General features: G+C 38.5%; 1 protein-coding gene across 1 annotated transcript in view; it reads right to left on the bottom strand.

Annotated features, from left to right (window-relative positions):
* The window catches only part of gli2a (GLI family zinc finger 2a), a 77622-nt gene extending 65653 nt beyond the window's left edge, over positions 1-11969 (bottom strand). Inside the window, exon 1 of the mRNA XM_066641131.1 lies at positions 11709-11969. The gene's annotated coding sequence lies outside the window, so the exon portion shown is untranslated. The remainder of the gene's footprint in view (positions 1-11708) is intronic.
* Positions 11970-24238: the final 12269 nt, after the last annotated feature.

Below are 24238 nucleotides of genomic sequence, written 5' to 3'. Positions count from 1 at the left end.
CTGGTCAGAGACTGAAAAGAAGACCCTATTTGAGGCATTTCAGCCACTGATTGAGGCCATCCACAATGTTTGCTCTTTAGCTGATGAACAAGATCATTGAGAGTGGCTAAAGAACAGATGTTATTGATGGTTTAATAAGCTGATGTAGCCCTTTACTGGGCTTATAAGTTTGTATATTACGAATAACATAAAACCCATAACATCATATTCTCAAACATATTTTATGAGAACTGGATGCATAAAATACAGCCACAAATATGCGGCTTTGATCTTCAAGATTACAACATGAGGAAAGCTAATATTAAGTTATAAGCAAACCCAAAGGCTTGGACAGATGCCTGTAACCAGAGTGCAAGCTAGCATAGTTGGGTTTACTGTGTATAGTGAGGCAATAATGAAATCACACATAAAAGTGCAAAGACGTTACACCTGTTGGCAAATTTGGGCGCAGAGCTGGCCAAATTGGATGGCACATGAGAATGCTGCTCTCATTTATAGTTGGACTTGATGGTTACAGTTTAAATGTGTTTATGCTCAAAGGCAACCGAAGGGGAATTAACACTTACGTTCTCTAAAATAATTTCCAACTGAGTCAGTGTTGTTAGCCAAGGAAATGGTTTTCTTTACACGGGCTGACTAGGGTTCAGGGTTTAAGCTTGAAAGTTAATCTCTGTTTTTTTAAGTCATAAAAAACATTTGAAAGTTTGATAACAACAAATACAGCTTTGCTTCACTAAGACATCATGGTCAGTGATGGTCAGATATATATATATCTGAAGAGGTTTGGACTCATGTTGAAACCAGTATGTTATTGGTCTGCAAGACTTAATATTGCATTGCATAAGCTGTGCAGTTTAAACATACCAAATCCAAATATCATTTTTCTTATGGTCAGCATCCTGTAAGACGAACATACTCCATATTCATCACATCTCAGGTCTGCCAGTCGAAGGTTTTACTGCCAAGGTAAGCCGATTAGAGGTGGGCTGTTGGGGTTGGACAGCATCTGTTTCACTTCTTGTAAGCCAAGACAGTCCATTTGCCATCCTGTCTCACTGATGGCTATTTTAGACTTTTCTTTGGAGAAGCTATTAAACAACTTTGAGTTCAAAAGACATTTAAAGCCCTTGATAATGTAATGTCGTGTGTGATCTCTGATCTTTCTGTTGTCACCAAAGGACTCTTGGCCAGTTAAAACATTTTGTACATTTGTAAACCGCCCTTGTGAAAAATTGCTCCCCAAGCAACATGGACCCTCGCAGAGCAAGGTTGTTTTTGTTCCATGTCATTAGCAAAATCATTAGGCAAGATACAAATTAATCTTTGAAGATAGTGTCCAAATTCCACCATGCCAAAACTGGCACAAAGAAGTAGAAAAGATTGAAATACGGCCTATTTTGGAAGAGAAATGGTGCAGATATGTCAAGCAAGACTAGGAATTAGTGCTTCTCCCACTCAATTCAGGCTGCCAAGAACTGCCTTCTCCATCATGATCTGAAGCACCAGACTGAGATTGACCCTGTGACAGGGCTTCTGAGCTCTGATGGGGCAGTACAGGTGTCAGGAACCAAGTGGACAGGTGGTGGCGAGGGCATAAGAACGACAAGAGAGTGCCTCTTTCATTCTGGATGGCTGCTCTGACAAGTGCAGCGTGTGAAAAGGATCAGAACCTTACACCCACGTGACTCAGGTCCTTGGAACCCTGCAGGGTTGAAGGCTAATCCTCCCTAGAACCCCCTGCCCTCGTTCCCCTTCTACTACTGAACACATCAGTTAGATCAAACTATCTTTCAGACTAGCTATGTTTAATCTTAGTCCAGAATGTTTACCTACAATATTTGAAACTTCCCTCTGATACATAATTTCATTATTTCATGCCTTGTGTTGCTGCACTGACAAAGCCAGAAATAATAATGGAATCAACCAAAACCTGCGTCTTTGTTTCATTGCTGGTTTTAAGGAATTTCCCATTTAATAACTCAGTCTTGAAACTAACTGGGTGATAACTGAAAAAGAAAGTGTAAAGTATTATGTTTTCTCCACAAACAAGTTATCACGGGATAGATTTTGGGAAAATAATGCATGAAGGACAGCTCTGACTGTTTCCTTCTGTGACAGTAATCACTCTGAAAGGAAGCAACAGGTGTGCAGGGTAGCCTGGTAATTACAGTCCAGGGTGAGAATGACCGAACCCAGAAATACAAAGTATAACCTCACCAACCTTGCAGTAAAAGCAGTTCGGACAAAAACACAAGCCTAAAAAATTCCCTATTAACTCTAGCATTCTCAGCAATGGGCCTAACAAACATGTTTCCCTTAGAGCCTCATTCCATTTCAGCAGCTCCTCTCCTTCTACAGTTCTCATTGGAATCCAAACACACATCAAGGCAAACTTAATTAGAAATGCTCAGTTTCTTTACACGTCTAAGCTCTCTATCTTTGGCAAAGAAGGGTGATGGAAATAGAGGTCTGACAGCCTTCCCTCACAAAGTCAGTGACCCCAAAAGCCGGTCAGAGTAAGTGAAGTTTCCTGTCTCTATGTCATTCTCCCACAAAGACAATTCTTTGTTAGAGTTGAATCATAAGGAATGCCCCAAGGATCAAGGAAAGACATATTGTTTTTAAGTCTCAGATATCCAAATTCCACACTCTTCTCTTATTGTTTCAAAATGAATTTTCAATCCATTAGACTTCATTTTGCAGAATCTGTCATTATTGCAAAAAAAAAAAAATCCTTTCATTAAAGCAAATCATTTTAAAAAACTGGGAATTTTAAAAGTTCAAGTAGTCTTAAAACATTATGAACGTTTAAGGGTAACGTAAAGGGTCCAACACCTTTACATTTTGAGAGGTTTAAAATGAGATTCAGCCTTAATCTCAACTTAATGGTAAATTTTCTTCAAAAAATTCTAGAGCATTGTGCAAAAGAAGCATTTTTAGCATCTTTATCTTAGCAGTGTGAACAGAACTGTGACAAATCAAACTGTGACAAAATTTAAATTGATCAAATCAATTTGAAAACCTATATATTTCTTCAAAGAATCTTTGAAAAATAAACATTCAATCGAGGAGTTGTTTTGTAAAAATGAATTCAAAATGAAAGACGAGTTTATGAAAATCAGCTCTGAGTGAGACAAATCCTACAGCCTACAGACTATCAAATTATGTACGTCCTCTGCAAAATAAAGAAAACTAACTCAGGCTTTTTTTATGCCTGGCCTGACCACTGTGGCTGGTCCACCGATGTGGTCTTCCTTTTTTCATTGAGAGGCTGTGGAAACCTTTAATTTAATTCACTTATACTGACCAGCATTTTCCCTTGAGGGAGTACAGCAGTACAAAACCACCTCACTCGTAACACTATGTCAAAATAATAATGTAGAGGAACTATATTTCATGGCTTTTAGCTGATACTACATTTCCAATGGAGTTTAAGATTTCAATTTAGTTTTGCCTTTCATCCTCCATCCATTCAGTTTGCATGGACAACAGGAATATACATGTAGGTTTTTTTTTTTTACTTCTACATTTGTAGTTTTCTGGAGCTTCCTTTAGAGCTGTAGAGTTCTGTCCAAAAATGTGTATGCTGCAGGTGACTTTTGTGTACCTGAGATTCCAAAACAACAGACAAAAATCTTCCAGAAGTGGATGAAACAGAGTAAGGATAAGGTAGATACGAATGGCTATCAAAACCAGATGTTGCTAAAGACTACCAGATCATGTTCAAGTGTCTTCTACACAAGCACACTTTGATGAGTTGGTGCTCACCTTGTGTCAGTATCATCACTGACCTCCAAGAAAAATGTCAAAAAAGACAGCCAGAGTCTAAAGGATGAGACAGCCCTTCCCCTATCAAGCTTTCAGTAAAGGCAATATCCTGTGGTTGATCTCTCTGTCGATGTTCAATGTAAAACAGATGTTGACTACACAACCTACCCCTAATTTAATATTTCTCATTTAGAGATCACATTCTCTGGATAAAATCATTAAAAACAAGTAAAAGTGTCATAAGTGACACATAAGTGTCAGAAATCAGTTAAATAATAATATGGCATTCATATTCATAACTTCATAAGGAGAAGTACAAGATATGTTTATTAGATTAGAATGTTTTATCTGCATACTGTATCATTTTGCAATGCCAGTACCAGTACAAATGCAGTTGTGTACACTGGAGGTGCTAATTAAACCATTACAGGGCCTGTGTTTACAGTCAAAAGGATTTAGCAACAAGGTAAGGCTTACTTAATCAAAACTCTATGAGAGGTCCAAAGGTCACAGCTGTTGCTTCTCACATCACACAGAGCTCATGAAAGAATTTTGTTCCTCTCAACACCATTTGCTGGGGTTGCTAAAACGGAGCGGTGTTGTTAGCACACTCTTGTCACAGCCTCAGCTGTCACTCCACTCACTCTCGACCAACAGCACAGCGATACTTCCCCTATTAATGTTAATTACACACTGGAGAAGGCAATTACAGACATTGTGTAAGATATTTATGCAACAAACACCATGGGTAGCATGTGGTAGTGTATGGTAAGTACAGTATGTCTCTGGGACCTGTGCAGTTAAAAGTTTATTTAACATTAGGAATCCCAGCTGTAAATCAACAGGCATCCAAGATTATAGTTTGGGGGAGGGAGAAGAATAGACAATATGAGGAAGAATATCAAATAAAATTTATATTACTTCTCATCTTTTTTTACTTTCTTAATGAGCTTTATTGTTGTCTTCAAAATACCATTTATTTTATTGACCAGATTTGGAAAGTATTGTAGTATTTGAGTTCATTACACTTTTTTCAAATTCACTAATCATTTTACTTTGCCCTTTTAATTTCAACAATGTGGAATACCAAAAATAAAGTGTATTTAAAGTGGCTTTCCTGTTTCAAAGCCAACCAAAGCAAAGCACCACCCTGCGCAAGCCATTACACTTCAGTCATGATTTGCTCAGAAACCTCAAGGTTACAGGAGAATCACATGAAAATACATTTGTGTCACACACAAAATCTATGGCTAAATATTATGTAGACAATTGTCTAGTGTTTCTTCTGAAATCAAAAGGTACTCACTGGGAAATTATCCCCCTTCACTGCACTAATAGCCTCTACTGATCAAAGGAGGCTTATACTAGGTATTGGAACACTGCATTCAGATACACAAACTATAGTGAGGTCATGTGCTAATGCTGGTTTATCTGAAACAACAATAAGATGTTTAAATAATGTGCACTAATTCTATGCATTCTATTTCAATTATATAGCCAAGCCAAATCAGAATTACATACTTCAAATGTGGTTGTGGATATACTAAAAGTAACTCAACGTAAATACTTCAGTACATAAAAAAATGAAGAAATAAAGAAGTTAAGGCTTGCGTTATTTACACTTAAGTGATTTTATTAATTGTCCTCATTGCTAAATGAAGTGTACTCACACCCATCTTTTTTTTTACCATGACTCATAAATTACTGAAGACATTTTGTCCCTGATCCCAACAATACAGTTATGAGCTTCAGGAAATTTGTTAGACTTTCAAAGTCATTGTGGGGGAAAACAACTACCACACGTTGTACACAAGTGAAAATGTCTGGTGAAGTAATAGCTTGTGCGGTCATGTGTATGAGTAAAAAACCCATATGTAAATAGTTTACCAAACTTTCTATTCCTATCTTTAATCAACAATTGGCTTAAGAAAAACAGCACTCAGCATCTCAGCAATCAGTCATGTTTAAAGAGTTAAACACCTTTCTGTGCCTTTCTGAACATTTCTCAGCACTGTCCCTGTGGGTGAGCATATTTTACCACTCAGTGTGATACATTCATCTGTGTCCCAGTTTGTTGTCTGAGCTGTGAGTCAGCAATGTGTTGGCTAAGGGAACTAAAAGAGGGGCCATGCTGTCTTGTCTGATACTGAGCGTGTCTGTGTCAGGGGGGCAGGGGGCAACAACACCAGCTGTTCAACACCCCAACACCTATACGGTCTCTGATCTGATCACCTACAAACCAACAATGTTGTCCAAGTCAGCAAAATGTAGCAAGAAGGAAAGTTTATATAGGCAAACTAACACACTCCTGTTTGGAACGTGGTAGGTTAGGGACTACTAAGTATTATATGAATCATATTTTATTGATTTGATATATTTGACTTTCTTGAATTAGCTAATTTATGCATCAGCAGCTTGGTATGGATTACATGCATAATTCCATTCCGTTCCTTATGAGCATGTCTAAACAAGGACTGCAAGTGTGCCCCCTAACCCAGGATGTTAGGAATTCTGCCAAAGCACCAGCAATATACAGCAATGAGCCCATAGATGTTATCTTCCATATCATGGAAGTAGAAAACTTCCCTTCTGTTTGAAGCCAGTGTTCAACCAGTGGCACTAATTTATAGACCTCTAAGAAGTGCTGTTCTGAACCCTACACAGTGGAGTGCCATATATCTAAGCCACACCGTGACTTAGGCGATGATGACAGGAACACAGATGATCCTAATCTCTCTGCGCATAATGAGCAAATTCCTCAGTGAGCAGCCTCTACCTTGGCTAGGGCCCAGTGTGGCGTTCAGCAAGAGGCCAACAAGCAGGAGTGGACGTGTGTGTGTGTGTGTGTAAGGGAGTGAGGCGGGCCGATTACTAAAGACTACCACATGGTTTCCCCTTGCTTAACACGTCCCGCTCGTCTTCCAGCCCGGCTGGAGAGGAGTCTGTGGCCTGGCAGGGGTTCAGCAGCTAACCTCCAATGGTCCTGCTCATCCTATGGAGCATAACAGGGAGATCCGTCCACCCACTCCATTCTTGGCAGGCCCTGTCTGGAGCTATGGGAGGCCACCCGATAAATCACAACTCACTTACGTCGGCCTCTGCACTTTCAATAATCCGGACTTGGAAGCACAAACAGAATACTCCCCTGATACAGAATCCACTGAGCCGCCTATGGTTTAGAATCAGCTTCTGCATCAGATTAGCCCCAACAACAAACACTTGGAACAGGGCACCATTGTTTGAAGCAGTGTCAGTGAGGGGAATAAACAGCAGGGAGGCCAAGATGATACCACGACCACTATGATGATACTTTCACTACTGGCTGTTGTGAAGGGGTTGCCACTGATGTAACAGCAGATCATCCGGTTACACTAAACCCTTCAGGAATTAATTAACTTGTATATCAAAGCTAGACCTCAAAGACACAAACATATGATACATTACAGCATCTTGATTCGGTGGAAAAGGATTTTATTTCTCAAAATATATTACCTACTACACACACACACACACACACGTGTGTATGTTATTACAGTTCCACTGACTATACAGGAACACTGTAATTCTGTATTTGAACACTGTATTTCATATGTTGCTCTGCATACATTTGGGTCCCCTTTCACTCAGTTCCAGTCCAGGAAACCCAGAGGACCTCCACAGAACAGGTATCATCTGGCTGGTAGATTTCTCTCTGTGCTAGAGTGACATTGATGTGCTGATCTCATTCTAGTGTGTTCTGTGCTGGTAGTAGTGGATCAGACACATTTGTGCTGCTGAAGTATTTGAAGATTGTGTTCACTCACTGTACACTCTGTTAGACATCTACCTCGTTGGTCAACCTTGTAGATGAAAAGTCAGAGACCTTGGTCACAGGATGCTGCCCACAGGACACTTTTGGCTGGATATTTTTTTTGGTTTGTTGAACATTTTCAGTCCAGCAGTTACACTAAGGGGTTTATAACCTCCAGTCATCTCATCATAACTCTTCTTGAAGAGTCAGAAGTTCAGCAGGAGCCATGCATTAGCTCATCCTAAAGGTGGTCTACAAGTGATTAATTGTTAGCATGACTGTTCTCATGGTATAAAGATGCTCCTCTGAACTACACATAGCATCATCACCAGCTGTCTCTACACTGGCTCCATTGCTCAAAAAGATGTATAATTTTGGTAAAGTGTAATGTTTATTCTTGGTCAAACCATGATATAAATTTGAGCCCATCCTCCGCACACTCTGCCCGGTGGCTTTGATGAATCACAGGTGGATGTGTGGTTTGGGAAATGCTAACAGAGCTCTGTGGATGCAGTCATTGCCCAGCTCAAACAAATCACATTTAAGTTTGCATAAACATTGCTTAAGATTTCATCCACTATTTTTTTTCCCCTTTTCATTTTCCAGTTTTGTGTGGGAGGCCAGAACAAAAGAAACAGACCAGGAAAAATGTAGGTCAATGTAAATACAAGGCACAAAAAGAGAAAGCCCCTTTTGTTGTTTTAATCATTTATTAAAGTCTGAAAAATGTTTATTCCCGTTCATCACATACAAACTACGAAAAATTCATTTTTACAGCCTGTTCAGCATTCCTTGTAATGAATATTCAGGAAAGACATTTTCCTTGCCTCATAATCCAGTATCTAAGAGTCACACAGAATAACACATTCATGTCTTCATTCTTATATTTCCACAACATGATCAGTGAAAGTGCTACTAAATCAGTCAGCATAAAGGCGATTCCTCTGTCACCTTCTGTGATGGACTGGTTGTAACTAGACATATTTTCTTAGGACTGACATAGTTTCCGTATGACTAATGAGGTCAATCAATCAGACATTTGGTCCCAGTGCTGATTACTGCCATGCACATTTCAGAGACTTATTAAAGTCTTATTGAGGCCATTTCTTACACAGATGAGTGTGTGGTTTCATTGGTTTCTTTGATGATAGTTCCAGAGTGAACAATGTCGGTGTTTAACAATGCCCTGCTATCTGCACATAAGTGGGAAAAAAACATGAAAGATCCTATGCACACTTGAAAACCGGATGTGATGTGGTCTTAATTAACCCCAGACACTCATGTGAGAATGAAGCAGATGTCTGGAGAGGTCTCCAACACCAGTTACTAAAATGCAGGGATTGTCCTAAGCCCTAAAGGCCAGCGCTGAGGAGCAGAAACTCAAAAAAGCACCCTTTGAGAGGGTAAATGAATGTAAGCAGTTAGCACTCTTCACATCCTTCTGTCTCCTCGCCGCTCTGGCCTCATCTCCCGATTCAACTCAATGTTAGGAACACTGCAGATTTTTTGAAACATTGCTGTCTTTCAGATCACTTGAGTCCCATAAATTCACTTGTAGAGACAAGTGTACTTCAGCTCCTTTTTTTTTTTTTGCTCCATCTGGACTAAAGAGCTTCAAGGTCTTGTCTGACAGAAAACTTCTAAGAAGTCTAAGAAGCATAGATGCATTCAGTTTGAGATGAGCTTACTAACTGCACTTACCAAGTTATCTTCCAATTATATATTACTAGAGTAGCATCTACAGTCCACAGGCTGAACATACAAAATATATTTCAATAATATTCAATGTACTGACTGATACAATTCCTATAAAAGCCTGCAGTGTGTCATCATGGCAGCGTGATTCTCAATCACTGTTTAAAAATATTTACTTTGTTTCTTTAGTTTGTGTCAGAGCTTTTGAAGAACAAATGGACTCCGAAAATGAAAATGCACCAAAATGAGAAATCTGGTTCAGTGCCAATCCAGTGTGAATACCCATTTCTAATACGTAGAATTTTATCCTAAGTCCACTCAGTTTAGCAATACAGAAAAATACACATAATTTTATTTCTATAGGGTTAAAAATACTGTAAATTGAATTGAATTGAATTGAATTGAATTGAATTGAAACCTGTGTTGCATAAACCTTCTCCATTGAACATTATCAGTGTGACATAAAACATCATAAACTACTCACTGTTTACACTTTCTTTCTTGGCACATGAGAAGTGAGTAATCACGTTAAACTGCTTTGACTTGTCTGTGTGCACAAAAGTTCAGTTCCACATTCAGGAGAACAACTGATGCCGCCTAAACTTATGAGCTGCCCTAACTGAAAGTTTGGACTGAGCTGTCACCTGGGTTTTCTACACATCTTCTACCACTACATACAGCATTACATTCAGCTTTGTTTTCTATGGTCCTCTGTTCATTAAATTTTGCACAGAGGCAGAAAGAAAAAGAAAAAGAGTGCAAGAGGGGGCAGGGGGTGTGATGCACAGAAATGCAGGCCTAGAAGATGAAAGTGATGCAACCATCCCATGTTACGGAGGCTGATGACCAGAGCCCAAGCAGGGCTGAATAATCTGAATAGCTGATCATTTCTTTACACCCTTTCACTTGCTCTGTCTCTGACTGTTGGAACTCCTCATTTCACACAATGGCAAACTCACTAAGACCTTTCTTCTTATGCTAATAGACTCAACTGGGGCTTCACATTAAATTTAACACATTCACAAAACACACAGACGCACACACACACACACAATATCGTGCAAGCTGTGTGTAGCTTTTATCTTTATGCTGAGCACATTATACAATACAAAATATCACCAACCATGTATGCTATTAAATCACATCACTCACTAAGCACTTTTATCAATCAACTGCAGACATGAGTAAACTTTTCCACAGCAGGTTTGTGGTAGTGTTCTGGACCATCTCGTGTCCAGCAGTGGGGTATTGAGGAAACCTAAATGTATTAATGTTGTTGAACGTGGAAACAAAATAGGTTATTAAAAGTCTATGACCCTTCTACTGAGTACAACTGTACTACAATTTCACCGTTCTTATAACAACTGTAAGAAATTTGATCAATAAATCTAAGAGCTTTGGAAGCAGTAAAAGTACTTTGATTGTGGACTGGTACAAATTAAACAGTAGTCAACTGTAATTCACTTGTACTAAACTGCAAAGATTAAACAGTTGTTTGTTGTAGCCTACATGTACTACTCCTTGATATTCTGCAGGTCAAATGGGACCAGCAAAGTTTGACTAGTGTTTAACTAATGTACACACTACAAAATGTATTCAGAGCTAAAAACCACGATGAAAAGTCATGTTAAATAAGGATTTGCATTACTACAGATGTGATCTAGGCATATAGGCTTTTTAAGTTTCAGATTTGGGCTTTTCTGTAGTTAAATATATTTCCAAACGTAAATCAGTGTTTAAAACATAAACACGAAGCTGACAGCAGTGTAGCAGTAATATTTTGTTTTGAGAAAAAATAATTGTGGCAAACATTTCTGACATAAAACACATTGCTGCACCACCAATGCTCCCTTGTTTTTTTTTTTTTTTAATCAAATATTTCCCCTTTTCAAAATTCAAAACCAAACTGAGTGTTGTTCTTAAACTTCTGGTGCTTCCCAAACTTTGCTGTACAATGCTAAATATAGCTTTCAGCCAGTCTCCCTGTCAGACTCAACTCAGTTAACGGTTATTAATGAAAAGCAGAGATGGTAACGAGCCATACATGTTATATTAACTCAGTTATTTGTCTTTAAGAAACATTTTACCACTTGTTGTGTATTTTCCTACTCTACTAATGCTGAATATTGGGAGGACTGTACACTTACTCGACTTCATTTCAGCTACTTTACCTTCTTTGCTGTGCTTTATTACATTTCAGCTTCTAAATAGTTTTGCAGGGGTCACACCTCTAAGTTTCGATGTTTTATTCCAACAATGAACCAATAAACAATTTGTAGCTGTTATTTACTTCTACTGGAGTATTTTTTTCCTCCAGTCTCGAATATTATTTTAATATCACCGTTTCTACAGTTACCTGAGGGTGAGTTTCCCTGGCTCTGAGGTAAACAGAGGAAGTCTGATGTAAACAAACGTTGTTTGAAACTGAACGCTAGAAAATGAAGGCTGCGCTTACCTCTGCTTTTCTTTCACTCACTCAGCTCGCCTCCAAACTTTCCTCTTCCCTGAAGTGAACTCTGAACGGGGACGAACCGCAGGAGTTTTCGCTCGCAGTCCGCGCTGAAAATCCATGAATGTCCTCCAACGGAGTTTGTAAAGCCGACAGCGGCTTTTTAGGGGGTCGTTTCTCAGAGTCCCATCACTGAGAGGAGCGATAGAGCAGCAGTCTGCATCAATCCAGAAACTCTTAAACACACACACACACACACACACACACACACACACTCCTGCCTGACCGAGAGCTCTGTAAAATTGGCCCGGGCTGCGGCTGAGGCGGTGAGATGAGCTGGAGATGTGTGTGTGTGTGTGTTAGTTTGGTTTGGTTTAGTTTGGTCTCCCACTGTTCTCCCCTCCCCACACACACACCACCCCCTCTAACTACCCCTCAAACAGCACTTCAGCACGTGGGGCAGCTTTACGCAAAACTCAGGACAACGTTTACCGGAGACAGGGATTTTTAATGTAAAAGTACAGGACTGGAGTTGTTGGTCAGATATGCATTCCAGTGTAAAAATTTGGTCATATTTGCTTTTGTTGATAGAAGACAGAACAGGACCCCCTCCACGGAACAAACTGCGACAAGGCATTTAAATCTGCACATTCCAGGGCATGATTTTTATTTGCTGAGTCAGAGCTACTGAAAACAAACAGTACCATATATTTTTGTTTGAAATAAGTTTCACTAATTGGTGTAAATATATGTTTTATTTAATATCCCCCAATACCTATTATCTTCAGCAAATATAGAGGAATTTTGCAAGCGGGTTGTGCCCAAGTGTGCACTCTGTAAAGGAATTGGTGTTAAAAAAATGAACAAAATATCTTTTGACCAAGGTGAGCAAATCATTGTGTGCAATAGTCTGGATTTCTGCACGTTTATAAAGTGCCAGCATCTTTCTGCCATTAAATCATCACAGAAATCTTTCAGCATGTACTGTATAGCTTTCTCAGAACTGATGAAGTATTTTTAAATGCACATTCAATGTAGATACTAAGATCTACACATTAGGGGTGCAGGTTAGTATGGGTCTAGCCTACTCTGTCCACCTTTGATGAAAGAATGATGAAAAGCCCAAAAACAGAGATATGAATTTTAAATTTCAAAAAGTGGAACTTGGAACAATTTTTTTTCAGTTAATGTATTTCAGCTATTTTTCAGTAACTTTGTTAATGTAGTGTAGTAATGTACTGGCAAACTTTAATCATACATTTGTAGCATACTACATCATCAAGCTCAACTAATCCTCTTTAGTATTGAGCTGAACATTAGTAATTGTAATTTATTGCCATGCAGGTAATAGATGCACCGATAGCCTCTGAAGTTCTGGGAACCTTTTACATTGTATGTTAGAACAGGTCTGTGATGATTTGACGGCATTTAGCCACAAACACATTAGTGAGGCCATACACATAATCATTGATGAGTTCACAATGGTAATATAAGGAGCTCCATCACTCCCTACCCCCCGCCCCTTACCTGCAACCAATGTCTGGAACTGAACGTGGTACCTTTAAGCTCATTTGCAGCAGCTCCTGTGTCCTGTTTCTGTTAACTGTTTTCTGTGAAAATGATTCAAGCTCTGTTTCCACAGTGGAACAAAACCAAAGTGACAATTCTCCAATTATAAGAGGTGTCCATAAATGTTTGGACATATAGTGTAGATTGATAACTGAAACCAAATTGGAGAATATCTACAATGAGGAGGACTGTTATATGAGCAAGATATACATTAGGAAAGCAGATTATAAGCTGTGATATTGCAGATGGATAATAAAGATCATGATTAAAATTGAAGTGATTTTTAATGAGTTAAAATTCACACATTAACAGGCATGTTTTGTTTCAGGAGAGAACAGGTGCTCGGTAATCACAGATTAATAATCCTGGTAATCCCAGTAATGATGACTCTGCTAAAATCACTTATTTATTTTATAGAAGAACAAATCATCTACACACAGCACTGGTGGAAATGGATTCTTGAAACGAGAGCTCACTTTTCTGTGCAATCCATGAGTTACAATGACATCTAGAGGACAGAATTAATTCATACATCTTCAGAGAACAGTAAAAATGACAACACACAAAAAATACAAATCTTGATATTTTAAAAAGAATTTTCACCACCTGATAGATTTATGATATTGTCAAAGATTTATATTAATTATCATAATACAGCCCTTAATGGCATCATGAAATTAACATGTAAGCCCATATCTGTGATAGGTAAACTATTAGACCTATTACACATACATTAAGAACTTCTCTTGAAATGGAGTCTCTATGTTATATTGGACATTTTCAGATTCTCTACAGAAAATGGAAAATGCTGTGAGCAGCATACCTAAATTAAGACAGCCAGTAACTGAAAGTCTGCACACATGCAGAATATAAATGCCTGAGGGAAGGGAAAATGATATGCATGTGTGCTTGTAAAGTGAAGGACTAGGAAATTTTATATTTCCAGAAACAGGCAGATACTTTCAAGATACATTAGTGCCTTTGCTGAATTATTCCATATACCTAAAATACCGTGCTGATCTCAAAGACGTATAGAGAAAATAGAACAACTAAACACGGTTAAAAAAAGGTTCCCCTGTTTGCCTTTACTAAGGATTGCATTCTTTCCAGGAGATATTGGTTTAAAATTTTCAAACAATCACATATGCGTGCATTACAAAGTCTTGGAGTCTGACTGCAATTTCTACTTCTCACAATTTAAATAATACAAAAAACATTTAATGATATCTGGGCTCCAGGCCATTGTTCAATTTTCATTGTTTGACTTTTGTGTAATAGTGACTTTCTGACATCTACATGTCCCTTCAGGTCCACAATACAGACTTGTGTTCTCAGAGTCAAAGAATGGAAAATTAAGATTTTATCAGATCTGAAGCAGGAGTGGATTTATTTAAAAAAATAAAAATAAAAAACAATTCTCCTGAGAAACATATACCTGTACTCAATGGACTTTGTGACTGCAGTAAATGAAGGCTGGTCTATGACCATTCGATTTGTATGAAAAACAGATAAATAAAAAACTTCCCCATGAAATCATTTCTTACATGCGATTCTATAGCTGTGAGAATATTTGCTCCCTGTTAAAATTGTAGAAGTTTGCACACAATCTCTAAATTGTATATCTAAAACAAAGTGAAACGAACAGAAAAAGCGACATTTTGCACTAAAACATTCTTTGTAAAAGTGCTTTTTAAAGTCAATCAAGCTGTGATTGGTTGCTATGTGTATGTCCGCCTGAGTACCTGTTTATAACACCATAGTCCACCGATCCACACACTGTTGCCAAGGCAGCAGCAACACGAACTTCCCCAATTCCTGCGTCATTTGGTTAAGCTCAAAAGCGCTATGATGTCATTCACCACGAGGTGGTATTGGTCAGCAGTGCTCTCAACTTTTTTTATTATTGTAGCTTTCTAAGTATTACTTTGTCAGCCTTTGGTGAAAATAAGAAATACAGCCTGTTTCTATTCTGGAGCATCATGCTCGAGTGATCTTGATAAAAACTGAGTCGAGCACATGTGTCCTTAGCACTGCAATGTGCTGTGAATGAAAGGTTTTACACATAGGCCATTTGCCTTGTTCCTTTGCCAGCAGGCCATGAGGCAGGAATGTTAATGAGCATGTTGGGCTCCTCCGTGCAAAGAAGAAAAGGAGAGAAAATATATCACTCTTACTGTGGAGAGGAATTGTGTAGGTGAGGATGGATATTATTTACACTGTATATCAACCCTGACATAGCATTGTGTCACTATTTGTTCATGCTTTATATCTTTACGTCTCTGTTGACATTTTGTGACACACAATTTTCTCAAAAAGTGCTTAAAAAATAAACTTGTCCATTTATTCCAATTCAAAGCTAAAGATGGCAGCCTACACGAGTGGGACCTGCTCTATGGAGCCTAAACCAGTTTGATTCTTCAGCTTATGTAAGTTGCACTTTGCAGAATAAAGGTAAAAATGATAGATACATTTTCTTGGATTATATTTTTATTTATACACTATATTGCTCTTCGGCAGCACGGTGGGGCAGCAGGTAGTGTCGCTGTCACACAGCTCCAGGGACCTGGAGGTTGTAGGTTGGAGTCCCGCTCCGGGTGACTGTCTGTGAGGAGTTTGGTGTGTTCTCCTAATGTCTGCATGGGTTTCCTCCCACAGTCCAAAATCACACATTGGTAGGTGAAGTGGCTACTCGAAGTGCTCATAAATGTGTGTTTGCCTTATGCCCTGTCCAGGGTGTGTCCCTACCTTGCACCCAGTGATTTCGATTAAAAAAAAAAAAAAGGCTTTTTACTATAAAGCTACCATTTTGTATTAAGCAGACATTTATCAAGCAGTTAATAAACTGTATTCCAGTTGCAGAAAAAAAACCTGTTTATAATGATTCCATAGACTTGCTTCTGGTACAGGGTCCTATACTAAATGTTTATGCAGAAATATTATTTTAAACATATCATATATGAATGTAATTCTTAAGCTAATGCTGAGATTTTAATAGTAATTTGTGTTTAAATATTAAGAACTTATCTAGAGAGCAAACTTGGGATAACAGTAACCCCCACCCCCCCACCCCTCGCCAATTATGTTAATGTTTGCCCCATGTGTTTATCTTATAAACAGCAGCTGTGCATTAAAAACAAAAGGAATGTGTTCCCTATATAAGGATGTGTACTTAATTTCATTTAGAAAGTCTACTAAGTACATTTAACCAGCTAGGGCACTCAAAATGTGCCAATGACTGTAAAAAATATTTAATTATTTTCATGTGCAAATGTGCACACACAGCCTCCTTGGCAGGTTAAGCTTGTGAAAGGGCTCCTTATTCCCTCTATATGTTACTCATTCGAGTCTGATTACATTTCTGAGACACTGGCTGTATTGTCTACATTTCTCAGAGAACATAGCACATTGGATTACCTCTACTTCTCTTCCAATGTCATCATAAAAGCAATATTGTTTTAATATTTCTCATGAGAACAAAGTCAATATTATGAGAAAACATATGGTCTCTGTCAAAAAAAGCACTTATACAGATAGAAAAAGAAAGCAAAGCCTTATTCAGTTCTACTGCGAGTTAATGCAAAAATACTTTATTCTAAGTAGAAATCTCAAGTGGTATTTGTCTGTCACTCAAGACAGTTTCACACAAATTAAAGCACATCTTTGTTCAAATGATATATAAATAATAAAAATAAATACAGATGAGTAACTTAAAAATACTCTCACAGAAACCGGATCTGTAATGCAGAGAAACCTTCAGATGCAGAAGTGCTGAAAGGTCTTGTTTTAAGAGGAAAATGTGCGTTATTCGTGTAGAAACAGATTTTTCAGTATATTTTAAAAGGAAATATAATGATTTGCATTTTATTCATCTAACAGAACAATAACAAATGAAAAAATATAAACGTTATAATTACAGGCAATTTATTAATATCCCATTTCTGGGTATACGCAAGGAATCACTTTATTTAACAAGATCAAAACAAAACAAATACAAGCAACCTAGGACAGAATACAAACTACATTACACTTAACAGGACTAGACAAGGACAGACAGATAACAGCCATGAACCGAGGTGGACATGGGTAAACTAAGAAACGCAGATGGACACGCACAGACGGAGCTGATGAAGGAGAGGAGCCTTGAAACCAAGACAAAAATGATAGGACAGAAGCTCAGACAGGGGACAAAACACACGACTGAAAAGTAAACTGGACTTGGGACAGGACATGGGCAGAAACAGGAGACTGAACACCGGACTGGAATGGAGACTGGACTGGGGACATGACAGGACTGGAAACAGGAGGCAAGCAGAGACTGGACTGAGGGCAAGATGGGAACGGAGAGAGGAGACTGGACTGAGGACAGGATAGGAATGGAGACAAGAGGCTGGACTGAGGACAAGATAAGAATGAAGACAGGAGACAAGTACTGGGACTGGACTTGACACAGGACAGGAGCAGAGACAAGTGATGAGATGGAGGACAAGACACTGGACTGAAACAGGGACTTGACTTGAGACAGGACAGGAGACCGAACTGGAATGGGCAGGGGAACAGGGACCAAGACATTAACAGGGACTGACACAAACACAGATTACAGAGACAAATCTGTACATTGATTTGTACTGTAAATAAGAGCTTCTGTCAATTGCAATAAAAAATGTATTGAATAAATTAGTTTTTAATATATATTTAAGTAACTTGATAAATTTGTACGTTTTAAGGATTATTATTACACACTTATCTGGTGGCACCACAGCTCCAGGGACCTGGAGGTTGTAGGTTCAAGTCCCGCTCCGGGTGACTGTCTGTGAGGAGTTTGGTGTGCTCTCCCTGTGTCAGCATGGGTTCCCTCTGGGTGCTCCGGTTTCCTCCCATGGTCCAAAATCATTCGTTGGTAGGTGGATTGGCGACTTCAAAGTGTCCATTGGTGTGAGTGAAAGTGTGTGATTATGTGTCACCCTGGGAAGGACTAGTGCCCCCTCCAGGGTGTGTTCCTGCCTTGTGCCCAGTGATTCCAGGTAGAAGTAGATAAGCGTTTACAGATAATAAATGAATGAATATACACTTATCTGAAGTTTGCAAACTGAAGAGGTATCTGACTGGACAGAAGCAGCGTGGCTCCATCAGGTGGATTTTAACGTCTTTTTTTAATCATTATTATTATTATTATTTATCTAGACAATTTAGTGATTAAGTGAAAACGCAGTTCGACACGCAGCCAGTGAGTCATTTTTCCTGATGTAAATAATAGGCCTTATATATTGGCTCATTTAGTGACCTCTAATGGCTCAATTCAGAATTACATCGGCTTTTTCTGTTTGCAAATGTACTGAAACATTAAATATATAAAAACGTTAATATTGTGAAACTAATGAATGACTGTATAATAATCCAGTATTTGTTTTATCTCATTGGATGAGCCTCGTTCAAAGTAGCTGTAAACCTCTCACTGAGTGATATACTGTGACCCTCTGTTTCTTTAAACTTAGACTGGTCTCCAGGCTCCCTCTAGTGCTCCAAGAAAGTGATCAAATACTGGTTTCTACACTAATGGGCTGTTTGTCGAGTGTGGAAACGTGGCTCTTCGTGAATTTCTTTATCTCCTGTTTGTGTGCAGGAACCTGTTTCCTTTTTTTCCCTGAAAAATCCCCGAAAAGTGCACTACTCTGTCTCACAATTTTACAGTGAACAAAAATTAAAGAGTGACTTTCGTGACAAAACCATATACCTTATAATATTAAGTGACAATAAAGCAAATATCACTTATAAGAAATTAACACCACAATCCTTGTACCAGTAATGTATGCCACAATTACACAAAATATTTTCTGATTTTATGAGACAGTAAAAAACTACATTTTATTATCTGCTTACAATTTTTTCTGGAAAATTAAGATAATTTTGCTTAAAGCAAGCATTATGCCCTTTCATATTATATCCCTGTACTTAATGGTGAGGATCCACACAGGCCATAATGCTTGTAAATGGCAGGAAATCTATGTAGCTAAAGTAGAACACATATAATGGAAATTGCTTAGTAGACGTAAGCAAATTAGCCTACATCTGTTTTGCACTGGAATGATAAGCAACAATATGTCATGCCTCTGTTATATGAGTGACTGGAACACTGGAATTGTACATTAATTTCCCACAAGCAGAACACAAAAATAACAAATAAAAAAACTCATACAATCTAAAAATATAAGTTAAGAGAGACTAATGAAAAATATAAGTTCCAATGTCACAAAATGCACGCTACCATTTATGTGAACATACACTATACTTCCAAAAGTATTCGCTTGGCCATGAAAACCCACTCCATGAAGCTCTCTACGCATTGTTCTTGAGCTATCTGAAAGCCACACGAAGTTTGGAGTTCTCTAGCAATTAATTTTGCAGAAAAATGCACTATGCACCTCAGAATCCGTTAAGCCCGCTCTGCCATTTCACGTGGCCTTCCACTTTGTGGCTGAGTTGCTGTTGTTCCCAATCGCTTCCACTTTATGTTATAATACCACTGACAGTCCATTCATTCATTCATTCATTATCTGTAACCGCTTATCCAGTTCAGGGTCGCGGTGGGTCCAGAGCCTACCTGGAATCATTGGGCGCAAGGCGGGAATACACCCTGGAGGGGGTGCCAGTCCTTTACAGGGCACCACTGACAGTTGCCTCTGGAATATTTATTAACATGTACATTTCATGACTGGACTTGTTGCACAGGTGACATCCTATCACAGTAACATGCTGGAATTCACTGAACTCCTGAGAGTGACCATTCCTTCACAAACGTGTGTAGAAACAGTCTGCATGCCTAGGTGCTTGGTTTTATACACCTGTGGTCATGGACGTTATTGGAACACCTGAATTCAGTGATTCAGATGTGTGAGTGAATAATTTTGGCAATATAGTGTATCACAAATAAAAGTGAGACTGGATTATCATTCATTATGTACAGATCTATAAATTGCAACTACTTACCTCTATCTCCACCCACTCCTCTGCCATGAACCTCCAGCTTGAAAATGTTGTCTCACAAGTTGTGGCATTGGTTGTAGTTGTTTCATTTTTAAGAGCTTTTTTTTTCTCTTTTTGAGTCACTGTTAATGTAAATGTGGAATATTACCTGGACAGCATGCTAATTCAGAGTTCTCTAGTGAAGGGCGGAGTTGCAGCTGAAGGTCTGCTGGAGAAAGTCACGAGCATCAGTGATGACCACCACAGAGGAGGGATGATTTGTGTCATTCTCCGTAACACTGATGTGGTGGTAGTGTGTTAGTGTGTGTTTTACTGCTGTGAGTGGATCAGAGACCGTGCTGCTGTGCTGAGACACTGAATGAGAATAGACCACCAACTAAAATCACCCTGTTCTATGGGCGTACTTTTGGTGTCCTGACCATTGAAGAACATGAGATGGTGCAACAGATGGACTTCATTCGGTAACTGTAGACCTACAAGGTGAACACAGCCTATACAGTGAGAGGATGGAGTGTAGAAACACTGCAGTAGCTGGAATGTTATGGCTGAATATGAATAAATATGAATTAATTATACTCTACATTTACTCTACTCACATTTTGCTAACAGGTTCTTTTTCAATTACCACACCCCCCACAAAAAGGTAGTTGATGACTTTTTAAAACAATGTCTCTAACATGAACAGCGGACTTTGGAAATGTATATATAAATAATTAAGTAAACATGAAATATGCATTTATTTGTCACTGTTCAACATACAATTAAATGTGTCCTCTAAATTTCCTCTCTGGCTGTGAACACACATGCACACACTTTAATTTTGTGTGTGTTCTCACAATAACAGAGGTAGTAACATTAAGCATTGTTTGCCCATCATGTATTCACATGTTTTTGATGTTTTTGTTTGGGACTGAACACATTTCTGCGATCCAGTTCAGACAAATCAGTTTTACGTTCTTGCTCTCGCTGGATTCATTTGTTAGCCACCGATCTAAGGAGTATTTGAACTTCTTCAAAAGACTGTGGTGTAATTAAGTTGCCACTGTGAGTCAGATAAAACAACAGTGATCTCAACTGAAGCTTGGAGTTAAAATTAAGAGTTGAAGATTTAAAAACAGCCAGTTTGTGCTGGATGTTTGCATTTTGTCATGTAGAGTGTATTCTATCTGTCCAGTCAGCACTCTGTCTGATTAATACACGTCACTGTTAATTCCCTACGTGGTTCGCTTTCATTTACCAGGTACCAAATCTGGCTAATGGAAAAGCAAAAATGCAAAGCACATGGAGCAGTGCGCATTTGAGTTAAAAGGAAACAGAAGTATCTCTTCATCTCAACTCAGCATTTAGAGGTTGTCAGTCGTCCTCAAGGCTTGCTAAAGATATTTGATGGTTTTGAAGGCTGTACTGGTCTGTTTACAATTGCCTTACGTGGCTGAACGTAACCAAAAATTTATAATAACACTGTTATATCTTTTGAGAAGTATTAAACTTCTGAAAGAGTTTCAGTGGAAACAGCTTTTTTCCTATAAGTCAATTCTATTAAAATAAAAAATTAGCTTCCCATGAAATCACTTTTTCATTTGTATGAATATGATGGTAGTATCTAAATGATCATTTTAAAAATTTAAAAAGTCAAATTTTTAAAAATAATGTATAGTTTATTAATTAGAAAGGAAACTAACATTATATAAAACAAAGCCTGGGCAAGACTAGGCCAGAGGTATAATTTGTGCTGGCTGGGGTTGTTTTAAGTGTGAATGACACACAAACCAAAGACATCAAAATGAACCAAACACAGATTGTGTTTTCCCAAGATTAAAAATAATTGCACCTCAAGGGAACAGAGTGCAAAAAAAAAATGCACCAAGGACAGATGAAATGTCTTCTCTCACTTCTCACTTCTCGTTGTGTTTCCAGTTGGTAAATCTGATAAAACTTCTAGGCAAATACACAAAAATCTGATAGGTGCATTAATCTCAGCTGATGACTGCGATGACTGGCTCACAAAAAATAATAGTCATACATGCGTCATGTCACTTTAGTTATCTAGTTTATTTGACTGTCAAGTGTCTGTGGACTATTCTGAGTGACACAGAGGGCTTTATAATATAACCACCTTGCTGTGTCTGATTTGCTCGTCACAACATTATTATTATATGGTAATATAATACCATACCATATTTATTATATGGTACTGTTTTACTGCATGTTGTGCTGTATTACTTTTTTATTTTTTGCGCCTATTAGTTCCAGGTTGTGTATTTCGTTGTTTCATTTCTCATAAGTAAAAAAGGGTCTAGAAAGGGTCTGTGTTGGGGGAGTGGGGATATCTGCTGTGTCAGAGAACACTGCTAGAATGAAAACTTTGGAGATTTTTGGTTATGGCCATAAGCAGCTTATGAACAAAAGCAAGCTTTTTTTTTTGTCAGTGAGATAGGCTACAGTTATGTTCAGTTAATTATGTATGGCAAGGGGACAAGACTAACTTTACCAGAGTGAAAAAAAAATTGGTCTGTAATTTTCATGGGGAGGAGACTTAACTCATTTGTTGCAGTGGTTTTCTTGCTTTCAATAGAAACACAAAGCCTGTCGCCTTAACAATATACACCATACAATCAATTTTTTCTCCTGCCATGGCAACATTTTTGAAAGATGAAAAGAAGGGCAGAAATACATGTTGGTCCACTGCTGTAACCACCTCTACATTTTTGGTAAGGCTTTACAATAAATGTTGGAAGATTTCTGATAGCAATCAGCCAAATGAGCATTAATGAAGTCAGGTACTGATAGGTGATTAATTCTGGATCACAAACATCTTTAAAAGCACATCGGTAGCACAAACAGGAGTGGGTTCTCTGAGTGGGTACTTGGAATATTTGGGTGGCAACAACAACGATGATAGAATGTAGAGATGCCTATATGATAAACATTAGTATCATTCATTCATCTTCTATAACTAATCATTCTGATCAGGGTTACAGTGGGACTACAGCCTACCCTGAATTTTTGGGTGCAAGACAGGATATGTATCAGCACTCTTTGTGCAACTGATAAAGCACATTTTCCTTGTCTTGCTTTTTTGATGGGATCTAGTGTTTAATGTGTGTTGAGGTTAAGACAGGGTGGTGCACTATTTTGGGTGACTCCCATTGTGTCTAGACGTCTCTGAAACTTAAACGAGCCCATCGTTTTACATTACTGTTGATTGTATCACAAAGAGAATCCTGACTGGTCATGCTAAACTTTCCATGAAACAACTGGAAGTGTTGCTGGTCATTCAGGAGGTGGTTGGTTTGTCATGGGAAAGTTTATGTTGTTTTGAGCAACAACGCCACTTCAAAACGTTGGGTAATGAAGGGACGACATTTTGTATTCTGACTCAGGTCCCACAATTAAGGAACAGGATATATGCATCCTTGTGATGCCAAAGTCTCTGTGGATATAAACACGTAGTCTTTATATATAAAGTCAAAAAGATTGTTAAAAAACCACAACTTCTTTTTTAACAATGTAGAGGAATTAAATCATGACACACTTTATAACTACCTATGTTTTCTCTCCATTCTGTAAGGCAGTGAGAGATTGTGTAGACTGTGCCAACGTGTGACCCCCAACTCTCTGCTGAACTTAGATTATATCAGAGAAGTTACAACGGCAAGGCCATGTTTATCTGTGACTCATAAACTGCTTTACTCCCTCTCCCTGACATGTCGTGCTAACAGTGGCCATTCCAGAACACAGGATCAGACCATAAAGTCTTCCACACTAATGACAAACTTACACTCTCTGAGAAAAAGACCAGCGGCCTCTGAAGTGGAGCAGTGACCTGGAAAAACGCCTCCGGTTTTCCCGTAAAATGTGGTTGCGCTTTGACTGGGGTTTTGGCTCATTTTCTGAGTAATGATAGAGATGGTTTATTGCAGTTGTTTGAGGCTGAATGATGTGCTCTAAAGTGACAGATGTAGTTTGCTCAGTGCAATTTTCTG

The sequence above is a fragment of the Hoplias malabaricus genome, chromosome 12 (assembly GCF_029633855.1).
Source record: "Hoplias malabaricus isolate fHopMal1 chromosome 12, fHopMal1.hap1, whole genome shotgun sequence".
NCBI lineage: Eukaryota > Metazoa > Chordata > Actinopteri > Characiformes > Erythrinidae > Hoplias > Hoplias malabaricus.
Note: the sequence above shows the minus strand (reverse complement) of the source record. Positions and strands in the feature narration are given on the sequence as shown.